Here is a 12,783-nt window from a genome sequence, read left to right on the forward strand (position 1 = left end):
TTGAGCTACTTGCACACTCACAGAGGGATTTTAAGCTTCTAAATGGAATACACATGAAAATATTCAAATTTGAGAGCAAGTAAAGAAGTGTTTGAGCTTGTGACCTTGTCAGAAAGCTGAGAAACAAGTAAGTAAAAGATTTAAATACTTTTAAAAGCTTATTTAGCTCTTTAAATATTTGGCGACTTCCCCCTTTTGTACATGACCGCCCAGGCAGCCCAGACAATCTCTGTAGTCATAAACAGGGTTTAGAGCCATAAAAATCATTTCCAAAGACCACTATAATAAAAATCCTTTTCCATTTTTTTTAATTCAATAGTTAAAAGAAACAGCCTTTTCATACTTTGGATACATTTCAGTAACCAGAAACAGATCATGTTATGAAACATTTACATAGAAGCACTAATAATGGACACTCAGCATTTTCTTATACCTTTAACATATTAAGATTTGTACACTAATTCATTACAGCTAAAGACAGACACCAATAATAATAAATATTTAACTACCTTTTTATAGGTATGAATATATCATTACATTAAAGCTATATAAAAGAATATGCAGTGCGATGTGTTATACAGACAACTTCTCTCTTTCTTTAATCACTTTCTTTTCTTATTTCAAAGTAGTATAAGAGCACAGTATTAGATTTAAGTATGTATAGGTATAAATAAATGATGTATCGTTTTGCTCTTATAAGTTTTGCTTTACTATTATTTGTTTTTCTTTAAAACTCCACTCTGATGGACCTCCTGCATATCTGCAAAACAAACAGCACCAGAATTACCCACTCTTAAGATTTGAACCTTGCCTGTGATATAAATAGGACCTGCTGGAGGGATAGGCATGTTTCCCAGAGATTACCCTGTCTTTGAAACAAACTCCCCATCCATGTGAAGCAAAGTTCCTCCCTAACCCAATTCAAGTGCAACTTGGACAATTGGATGGGGAAAAGGAAATTCATCCTTGATTTGACACCTATGCCTCTAATGAATGCAGGCAATCTGTAAATGGTTCATCTCCCAGACCTTAGCTTATAAATGTTTAATCTCTCAAGCCCCTGCTTACACTTATCAAGGGTATCAGTAATTGGACATGGAGTAGGTCAAGAAAGTCATACTGTATGACTGGTCTCGAGATGTAGTTATCCTTAATGAAGATGACTACACCTTCTCATTTAGTTCTTTCATGATCAGTTTGTGGAATGAATGCATGGAAGGCATTGTAGCCCTGTAGGGTCGGGGTGCTTTCCATGCCTTTGAACCATATCTCAGAGATTGCACCATTGTCAGCATCTTTCAAAGTGAGAAGCACTTCCAGGGAGTGCAGTTACTGTTTTAGAATCCTACCATTAAGCAACAGTACATTGAGTTTATCTAGAGAGTATTTTGTTATGCTGGGAGGTTGGTTGTTTTAACACTGCCTAAGAAAGGCACAATAGGAGCGGCTAATGCTTTTACCAGTATCCAAAAGCAAAGAGGAGACAGGTACAGACCATCTCTGGTAAAGCAGCATGGCCTGTTAACCATGTCTGCCCAGACAGACCAGATATTGGATCCCCTTGGACTAGCACCAAAAGCTGTCAATCATTCTTTGTATTGTAGCATCGTTCTTGGAGAAGGTAGAATGCTGCTTAAGGCTAGGCTTACATCTGCCTGCAATACATAATCTGAAAGCTCAATTATGTATTTTTTCATATAGGTCAGTGAGGTACATCTCAATTCATTCACTCCCACATGGACTGTAACAAAGTCATACCCGTAGTTGTGGCTGAGTGACTTGAGTGCTTGAGTGGCTTGACAGATCCTGGCAGCTGACAGGCAGCTAACCATAACACACTCCATATCCAGCCTGGTGGGAAGAGTATCTGTGTGTCTCACAATGGAATCATCTATGACCATTACATTAGGTTTTGTAGTGTTACACCTTATAGGCTTATTTGTGGAGACACTGTTGTCTGTATTATGTGTTGTGGTGGTTTTTGTTTTTTGTATTGTTATGTGTATAAGTAGTTTCCATCTGGGAGGCCTCTGATGTTTTGGTAAGGTTACTAATGACTACCTCCACATATGTGGGTTTGTGTCTTGTCCTTATTTAGTGTGGGAAGTGTGTGTTTGCTGACAACCTGTTTGGCATTCAATTTGTCCTTATGTGAGAGTCTTGCCTCCAATTTTATAGTGTATCTACATCTCTCACATGAAATATTTGTTTGCTTCAGTAGTAAGTGGTTATCAGTATACATGAGGCAATTGCTATATTGCCTCAGAATGTCCATGTCTATCAGGCTGGCCAGAGAGATGATGGAAAATTGCCTGTCCATGATAGCAGGCTTTTAGTCTGTTTTATTAAGGAAGGGAATGGGTTAATTTGACAGGACTATGTTGGTAGTGCTGTGACTACAAGAGGGACCTACACTTTGTGTAGGCTAATGTTGATCAATAAGGCAACGCTGCTCAGTGTGAAACTGAGTTGCTCCTAGAGCAGCAGAAAAGCTTGGAAAGGTTTCTCTAACAGCTGTTCAGGGAAACACTGAGTTTCTTGACTGTTGCATCTATACAGCACATTACTAACCACTGCTGAGGAAAGAGCAGCAACATGCAAATGTGAAACTTAAATATGAGCAAATAGCTAGCTACCAATCAGGAAAGCATACAATATGCCTTTCCCCAGCAATCCCCAACTCAGACAGGTTAGATCAGCATACTTCTGCCACAAGGGTGCAGAATAATACCTTCTTAATGTACAATAGTTAGTTTGGAGTCCAAGTGTAACAAGATCACACAAACTACCTACAACTAACAGAAACAATATAATACAGTGCAATTAACTACTTTAAGTACCAGTTGATAGTACAGATTTTGTTGCTATAAAGTGCAAAAATAACAATAAAGGCCTTAAGAAATTGTTAAAGTACAGTCACAGAATATACAATAAGTTCAAAAAAATGCTGATTTTTTTCTTTTCAGTAGTGGATTGCTCCAGGTGAAAGCAGATTCTCAACAATCAGTAGCAAAGTCATCAAATGATGAACAGCTCTGAGTATCTATAACAAAGCCTGTGCAAATGCAAGACTTAAATATGATCAAAGAGAAACAAGTTTTAAGCTACCTACCAATCACAAAAGCACACAATGTCTTCTACCAGCAATCCCCTACTCAGACAAGTTAGATCAGCTCACTTCTGCCACAAGGGTGCAGAAAAACACATTATTAATGTAGAATAGCTGGTTTGGAGAAGTATAACAAGACCACACAAATTACCTACAACAGCCCTACGACTAACAGATACAGTGTAATACAATGCAATTAACTAATTAAAGCAGCAGCAGACAGTGTATTTTTTTAAACTGCCAGTACAGTTAAAGTATTATTTTATTTTTATTTATTTTATTTCACATTTTTTAACCAGGTTAGTCCAACTGAGTTTGCAAACTAACCCATTTTCAGTGGCAAGCCAAGGGGAAAAGCCCCAGCAAACATAAGTAAAGATAAAGTGACAATATACAAATATTAAATAACCACAATACAAAATAATTGTAAAAAAGAAAAGGTTATTAACTATTTGCATTGCATTGATAGCAAGCAACCTATTTTCAGTGGAGACCCAAGGGAAAATGCCCCAGCAAACATAAGCAAAGATAAACGTACAGGGTAAAAATTATTAAGAATAACAATGCAAATACAAAATTAATTATAAAGAGAAAAGCAAAATAAAAAAGTATACACATTAAGGGTTGCTCTGATAGCAGTGGTCTAAATGTACTACATATAAGAGTAAAAGCAAAAGGATAATCATTGTTCAAAAGAAGGACAATGTACAGACATTGATAGGAAGTGGGGGGAAAGATAAATAGTGTGGAGAATGGGAGGGGGAGAGAAAGGAGGGGGCTATAGTACGGCTATAGTAGTAGACCTAATGGTTTAGGAGGTTAGTTTAAGCAGAAGTTACTAATTGAGAAAGAAAGTTAGGAGATGCAACAGGTTATGCAGTAGGACAGACTAAAACTATGTCAGGGCAACTGCATAATTTCAAGTTTAGTAGGTGGCATTTAAGCTCGTTTTTAAAACAAGGAAAGGACAGGTTAGAGCTAATATGGAGAGGGAGTTTGTTTCAATTTAGTGAGACAGAGCGTTTGTAAAGTAGTTTGCCACTATTCCTTTTGGGTTTATAAACTGAGAGAAGATGCTGATCAGCACTCTGGAGAGTCTGTGGGGGGAGTAGAGAGTAACACGTGAGGTGGGAGCAGGACAGGCAGAGGGGTTGTTGAGTATGGAAAAGGTAGTGTGGCATTGCGATTATAGGAGAAGGTGCAGAAAATTCCAGCCACTGAAGTTTGTTTAGTGAGAGGCAGTGATGCAACGAGAGTGGTTGGTTTAGAATAAATCTGGCAATTTTGTTGTATGTTTGTTCCAGTTTCTGCATTGAGGTAGTTTGGGTATTGATGAGGATGGGGGAAGCATATAGAAGACTATTTAAGAGAAATGCCTGCGTAAGAGTGTGGTTAGTGGCAGTAGTGAGGACATTTTTGTTCCTATAAAGTAGTCCAAGTTTTTGGTGTTTTTTTTTTTGATGGCCTGTTGTAGGTGCAAGTCAAATTTTAGTAGGCCATCAATTATTACCCCAGGGAGTTTGGTGCTTGAAGCAGGGGAGATAGTGGTGCCATCTAGGGAGGAAAGAGAAACGTTGGATTTAAGGTGAGAGGGTGTCTGAGACAGGAAGAGAATGAGCTGAGTTTTCTTTGGGTTAAGGATTAATTGATTATTTCTGAGCCATTTTCCAACAGAGATAAAGGAATTCTGTGTTAGTATGTGCAGTTCAGAGATAGTATTGGAGATGGATAAGAAAATAGAGTCGTCTGTGTATTATATTGCAGATGACAGACTGCAGGATGAATGTAGGCTGTTGGTAAAAATGTTAAAAAGGAGCAGTCCAAGTATGGAGCCTTGGGGTACTCCTGTTTGAACAGCAAGGAAGGGTGAGAAAGCCTGCTGCCATCTAACAGCTTGTTTTCTGCCAGTAAGGTAGGATTATACCAGCCAAAAGTAGAAGGAAAGAGGTTTAGGTCTGAGAGTTTGTTAAGAAGGATGGGATGAGACACAGTGTCACAGGCTTTAGAGAGATCAAGGAATAGACAGGAGATGAAGGGGGTGTTGTCCCTAGCTTCTGCAACCTTTGAGTAAAAGGTAAAAGTATATAAGAGAAGTGCAAAAAAGTACTTAGAGCCCTTTTGTTTTCTTCACAGCTCAGACAGACCAGATAAGCACATACTGCCACAAGATGAATAATCCCAGTCCTCCTAATGTTAAAGGCACAGTAAAGGAATGTCCAGAGTGAAAATGCTACCACAAACAAACTTAAAAGATAAAAAATAATATCAAAAACAAACTTAAAGATACGGATACAGCAGTGTACTTTCAACAGCTTATAAAAGTGTCAATATTCAATAAAAGTACTTCACTTTGTATAAAAGAGCCAAAAGCCACTCAACTGTACAGAATTTATAAAGGCACCAAAAACAAAATAATCTGATTAATACGCTCTCCAGCAAATAAAACTGCATGCAGAAATCTCAAGCGCTTCCCCAACCTAAACAGACCAGGCTACCTCCCACTGCACTAAATGGAAAATAAACTGACCTCTTCATGTAAATACAAGTACTTACTAGAGTGTAAAAATCACATTACTTTATCCAACAGCTAGTTAGATAATGATTTCAGATAAAGTAAATCAGTAGAACAGATTTCAAGTTACCTCTAGGGCATGGTTGTGTATGTCATAGACAATAAGAGTCAAGTGTTTGGTGAATTTTCTGTGGAGTTGCAGACGGCATAGTTTTGTTCTTGTTGGGGTGGAGAAGTAGGTAATGGTTTATGGTGATGCTCATGTAAGTCTGACTGGAGTTGTCATTGAATATTGTTGTGAGAGTGACTTGATTGGTAAATGACCATGTCATCAGCACAGAGCATAAGTAGGAGATGGGGGTGAAAGAGGAAGTTTGTCACTGAATAAAAAAAAAAGAAGAGGGAGGCAAAAAATGGTCCTTGTAGTACACTTTTGGTAATAAGTACAGATTCTGGTTAGGAGGATCCTATATTAATTCTGAAGTGTCTATCAGTGAGAAAGTTTTTAAACCAGGGTGCAGAGTATAGACTGATACTGAATTCAGTTAGTTTGTTTTAAAGAAGATAGTGGTCAGTGAAGTCAAATGCCTTTGTCAGGTCTATAAATAGGGCACCTGTAAGGAAGCCACTATCAGAGTTTAGTAGAATGTCAACAGTTAGATTTGTCCAGGTCAGAATCTATGCTGTTTTGAAGACAGCAGGTGGTGCTGCTGGATATAGATGGAGTTGTATGTAGACTATCTTTTCAAGAAGGTTTCAAGAAGATTTGACCAGAATTAGGAGGATCAATATTGGATGGAAGTGAGAGGAATCTTTTGGGTTGGTTTGCATTGGGAGGGGTTTAATTAGGACAGTTTTCTATATCTGTGGCATGATGTTTTGTGTGTCACACAGATTATATATGTGGGTGTGAGGAAGACACAGATCATGTGTGCAGTGATATATGAACCAGGGTTTATATTGCCAGATCCAGGAGGGATGTCATTGTAAATATTTTCAAGTAGAATAGAGACTTCTATGGGATGTATGCATTTGAAGTGGAACAGGGGAATAAACAGTGATGGGGTGGGCAATGAATGATCTGTGGGAAGTGTGGGGAGATTATTGATGGGAGATTGCTAAATTATTTAAGGAAATCCTCTAAAGAAAGTTCTGCTGTACCACATTGAATGGTGTTTATAGACAGAGTATCATGATGAGCTTTTCTTCCTGTAACTAGGTTAACCTCTTACCAAACATATTTTGGGATATGTAAGAGGGTAATTAGTTTCTTTGGAGATTTCTTTTGTACCTTTTGATGGACTTCATGGCTAGGCTATGCAACACTATAAGAGGTATGATTGTCAGTTGTGGGTGTCTGTTTCCAATTTGCCATGCTTCATCCCTTAGAATTAAAAGATGTTTGAGTTAAATGGATAGCCATTCAGTTTGAAGGGTTTATAAAGCCTGTGAATAAGTGGGAAGAATTGTTCTTGCAGCTGCAATAGAAAGCTGGTTAGGCTTACAGCTGCTATATTAGTGTCATGTATGTTGAGTATAAGGCTCCAGCTGTGGGGTATGAGAAAGTTTCTGAGTTTGTCTATATTTGTGCTACTCTGGTTTTTGAAGTATTTTAATATTGGTGTTACTTTTATAGGATAGTTGACAACTGCAAATGTGATTGTGCAGTAGTCACTTAGTGATGATGGCAGAATGTTTATGTTTGTGACAGAGTTTGGTATGATTGTAACAAAAAGGCCAAGTGTGGAATATTTGGAGGATGTGAGGTTCGGTCTTGTTGGTTCTTTTATGAGTTGAAGGAGACCAAGGTCTGTTAGGAAAGTGTCCATGACAAATGAAAGAGTGCCACGATAATCAAGACTGAAGTCACCTAGAATGACTGTTACTGCTTTGAGACATTTATTAAGGATGTTAGTAATGAGTGAATTGAATTTATCTAGGGAGGCAGGGGTTGGTAGATAGGCTGTAATGATCAGTAATGATGTGCCTTTGTTAGTTGAAACTTTTAGGAGCAGAGTCTGAGGAAAAGTTTCCTTGGGCAATGACTTTAGTGTTTAGGTTATTTGTGTACAAAATTAGAGCGCCTCCACCTGATTATTTGCCTGGTCTGGTATCACTGACAAACTTGTAATAGGTTAGAATGTGTTGGAAGTTGGAGGAGTCTTTCGAACTAGAATGTTTAGGTTATACTAGGAAATAAAAGTACTTACATGGTCTAGCATCATCTTGGAGACCTGGTCATACCTCTCAACCCGGAACCATCAAAAATCTGGACAGGGCCCATGAAAAATAGGTACAAATCTGTACACTGATTAGCATACAATTAGAATAAATTATTATGTAACCACGCCCAATCCAATGGAATTGTGGAATACCACCTTTCAAATGCAAACTGAAGGACAACCAAAATATGGCACCAGAGTCCCCCCCACGGCCATTCCAATGTCCCATTACCTGGCTATTTCACCCCATTTACCATAAACACTAATGTGCATACTGCTTTACTTCTACAATGATTATTTGGATTTTATATTTACATTTTATAGCACAAGACATCTGCTAAACAAAGCAATACATTCTCACAATGAAAACAGACTTAGCATTAAAACTTCTTTCCCTTGAAACTCACATTCATTGAAACAGCATTGAACCCCACACCACATCCAAAGAAAATGCATCTGGCCAGAGGTGGATAAAGATTATCTTTAGGCTGTTTTCATATCATAAGTCCCTTACACACAAAACAAGAAACACACATGTGTTCTTTGATACACATTCCTGACTTTATTAAATTATATTCCTTTTATAATAAGCGCACTTGTTAGACTTAGAGTGCATAACATTTTTCCAGTAGGCAATAAAACAAAATGCATAAACCAATAATGAGAAAACTGCCCAGTTCAGAACATTTCCATCATAAAAGTCTACTGCCACATACAAACACACACACACACACACACACACACACACACATATATATATATATATATATATATATATATATATATATTCATTTCAGAAGCCTGGAATATCACAAGCCAAACTTTCATAATCCAGAAGACCAAAGGCCTGAAAATCCAAAATCCTGAAAACTCAAAAGCCTGAATCCCATAAGACTGAAAACACATATGATAGATATACTGACTGAAGACAACACAAACCAGATTACATTCCACTAAATATAAGCAGGGGGGGCAAGCCCCCTGCAACCCCACACCCCCTGCTACTTAAATATATACATTCCAAGATTGCACATCACTACACTTTCATGAGTTGTGTTGTAGTATAGCAAGTTAAAAGGGAACATTACTAAGGATACAAAAGACAGTCATGAAACATGTGATGGCATGTTTGCCATTTTGTTCTGTGAAGTATAATCTTGGAGTTGATATATTTAATTAGCAGGGGGTGTGGGGGGTGCAGGGGAGCTTGCCCCCCAGCTCATACTTGGTGAAAAGTGCTGTTCTTTGTCTTGTATGTGCTTTTGTGTGTCCTTGTACTGGAATATTGTTATTTTTTCTGTTCCGTATATTCTTAGTCTTTTGAGTTTTCAGGATTTTGAATTTTCAGGCTTTTGGTCTTGCAGATTATGAAATTCAGGCTTGTGATATTTCAGGCTTCTGAAGTGAATATATATATATATATATATATATATATATATATATATATATATATATATGTATATAAATATGTATATAAAATAGAATAACAGTAGGATGACAGTAGTGTAAGCCACGGGCATCTTGCACAGCTTCTCAAACTTATTTTTAATTTCGGTTTTTTGCTTCACTTACTCTGATTTGTGTTTTCAGACCAACACTCAACAGCTGTAAATGCACAACAAAATAAACTAGGTGAACTGCATGTTTTAAGACTTCCAATTTTTAGTCCAAGACCAAGTACTGACAGACCCTCTCCTACATTTATCCTGAAGCATCTTAACTATCATTGTAATCCAGTTGCTGTTAACTGACCACTGTTGCTAGTCCAGTGTCTGCAGTGGAAAAATACGTGTTTTATCTTGAATGCTGGAAAATGTACTTTATTTGTTGTTTAAAGAATATTTTCTTATAATGCAGCTCAGAACATAATAATTCTGATTTTCTGTTGCTGAATTTGGGTTAATGATATTTTTTGCTCTTTCTACTGAGGCACAAATGCTCTTGTGCATGACGTTTAACCTGTTATGCTATTAACAATGCAAGCAATCTATGCATAAGCAACACTAAACTTCTCTTCCCCTGAAGCCCTCGACTCTTTATAAAATCCACTTGACACTCAACTGTATCTCTCAACTTTGCAGCACAAGAAATCTGGAAAAAGCCAAAATGTATTGGGGGTACAAAAGCCAAAAAATCAGGGACACATTTTAAACATTGCTTGCATAATTTTGGAAAGTTGCTAGAATAAAATGTTGTGTTCCCACCATGTGGTTCACTGCCAAGTGTTGGGCCCAGGACCCTGTGCATTACAGTCAGAGCAACATACTACTATCCCAAATCAGCAATTTCCTGAAAGATAGGAGACTGAAACTTAAATGGCTATCATTTAGTGAATTCAGTTCTCACTTCTCACCATAGCTCTCAACCTCTTAGCACAAAAAACCCGGACAAAGCCAATAATTCAGTTCTCACTTCTCACCATAGCTCTCAACTTCTTAGCACAAAAACCCTGAAGAAAGCCAATAATTCAGTTCTCACTTCTCACAATGGCTCTCAACCTCTTAGCACAAAAAACTGGACAAAGCCAATAATGGGGGAATTCAGCCCAAAAAACAGGGACATATTTCAAATATTAATATTATAAACTTAGAAAATTGCTAGAATCAAAGGTTTTGTGTTACCATTTATTTTCTGAAGAATATGAAGTCTGAAATTCAAATGCCTTTCACTATTTAGTGAATTCAGTCCTTAATTCAGTCCTTCACTGATTTGCCACAAATATCCAGAAAACCTCAGATTTTGAGGAACAGAACAAAAATGTGAAGCATAAATTTGGAAGTGGTGGTGGATAGGGACTTTAGGCTCTTGTTACCTCTACCCAAGGTTCAGTGTTTGAGCCTGAGTGCTTCCAGTTGTACTGTTTGTCTATGACTTAGGTTCATTTCCCACATACTTTTGTTCCCATTTGCACAGACAGTCAGTTCTTAAAGGTCTATTGATATTTGTGAACATATCAGATGTCTACTTCCATGGACCAGATTTATTGTGAAATTTTGGGTGTTTCATCATATGCATCTGTCACTTAAGTCATAACCTTTGTTCATATTCACTTTGTTTTTTGATTTCGAGCAGAGGGCATACGTAATACCTTAAGGAACAAGTAAGGGCATGTTGTAATCCCTAATGTCATGATCTGCTGTTCACTAAAGGTCATTGGTGGTCATTTGCTTGAGTTACCAACTGGATAACTAAATGGATTCATCAAGAAAATCAATAACAATGGCAAACAAAGTAATGCAAATAGTTATTTTAAAGAAGTTAAGTAGAAGAATGCAATGTTGCCAACCATGTAGCTAGAACATTTATGGCTCATGTTTTTTTTTTTTTAATTTTGATGTTATCACTTCTTATGCTTTTAGGTAATATGGGCAGCATAAAACCTAGATAATCAAATATTCTGAAAATGTCTCTGAATTATAATTAATGAAACTACAATATAGAAAGCGCATCTTATTACAGCCATAATACTTTAGTAATGGATATGAGTATCCTGAGCAACGTGAGGTCTAACACCACTGAAAGGTATAAACTGATGTCTAAGTAATATTATTTAATTACATTTCCTGACGTTTCTGTTTAGAGAAGCTGCACTGCAGATAAGCCACATTTACGTAAAACTATCTCTGATATCAGGAAATAAATGGAGTCTATTAAACCTATCTCTTTGAAATGTATTATGTAACATGTTGTGGTTTGTGTCTCTCTTATTTTTCCTTACATATAACTTCAAATGAGAGACATTAACATAACAGTAGTTGACCTAAGACCTCTATTTTTATTAGAGTTGCAACCTATGGAGCCCATTATACAAGTCAGTTTTCTATGGTAGTGTGTAAAACGGGCATGTATCAGCAATGAAAAAAAAAAACACTGACAGTTCAGAACTGTTTCGCGTATTCATAAGTATTACAATAATGGTTACATAGTAATGAAGGAAATACTATTTTTCACTGACAAAAAAAAAACTAAAGAAAGAATATCATAAATAAATCCCAATAGTAGAATTTTTGTCCAAGAATTTCTCTTCTTTTAAAATAACCACTGTCTGAAAATCATGTAGATTGGCTCACTTCACTGACAAGCCTCTAACAATGTAGCAGGTATGCAGAGTACTATTTGTTAAAGGTCTGGAGTCGTGTCATCATATATTGAGGGCTGTTTTTCTTTTCTGCTTTTTTCCCTATAAATTGGTCACATGTACTCTGTATCTTTTGTACCTTTCAAGGTGAAATTATTCATGTTAAGGCACAGCAACTCATGTATGAGCATCATCATCCACATTTTTCATGCAGTCTGATTGCTGTCCGTTAACCATAAGTGTCAGTTTGCATCAGTCAGTCAGAGGAAACTATGTGCATGCCATGTCACACACAGACAGAGAGCTCTACATTCCCTGGCTCACTTACTTGCAGAAAAAAATCATTTCTAAATTCCCTGGCAAGTGTGGTTCATCTCGCATGCAAATAAATATTCCCTCTGGTTCATTACACACACACACACACACACACACACACACACACACACACACACACACACACACACACACACCATTTCTAAATTCCCTGGCACACTTAAACTTGCAGCAAAATCCTGTGGTTCGTCTCGCATGCAAAGCATTTCTAAATTCCCTGGCAAGTGTCGTTCCTCTCGCATGCAAATAAATATTCCCTCTGGTTCGTTCACAAATAACAGCTGCATAACAATTTGTAATTCCTGCTTGCTCAAAACAGTCTGGAATGCTTCAAGCTTCAATTCCGACAGGCTGGCTCGCTCAAAACAGCTCGAAATACTTATGACAGGCTGGCTCATGTGCTGACGTCATCTCGCATGTGATGAGGTCAGTCAAAGGCCGAAGATTTAAAAAACAGAGACAGGAAAATCGAGAATTAAGGGGTGCCACTCGGGAATTGTGGCACCCCATTATTTGGACCTCAAAACCA

This window comes from Protopterus annectens, chromosome 1.part1, assembly GCF_019279795.1.
Source record: "Protopterus annectens isolate FY-2018-M chromosome 1.part1, PAN1.0, whole genome shotgun sequence".
Taxonomy (NCBI): domain Eukaryota; kingdom Metazoa; phylum Chordata; order Ceratodontiformes; family Protopteridae; genus Protopterus; species Protopterus annectens.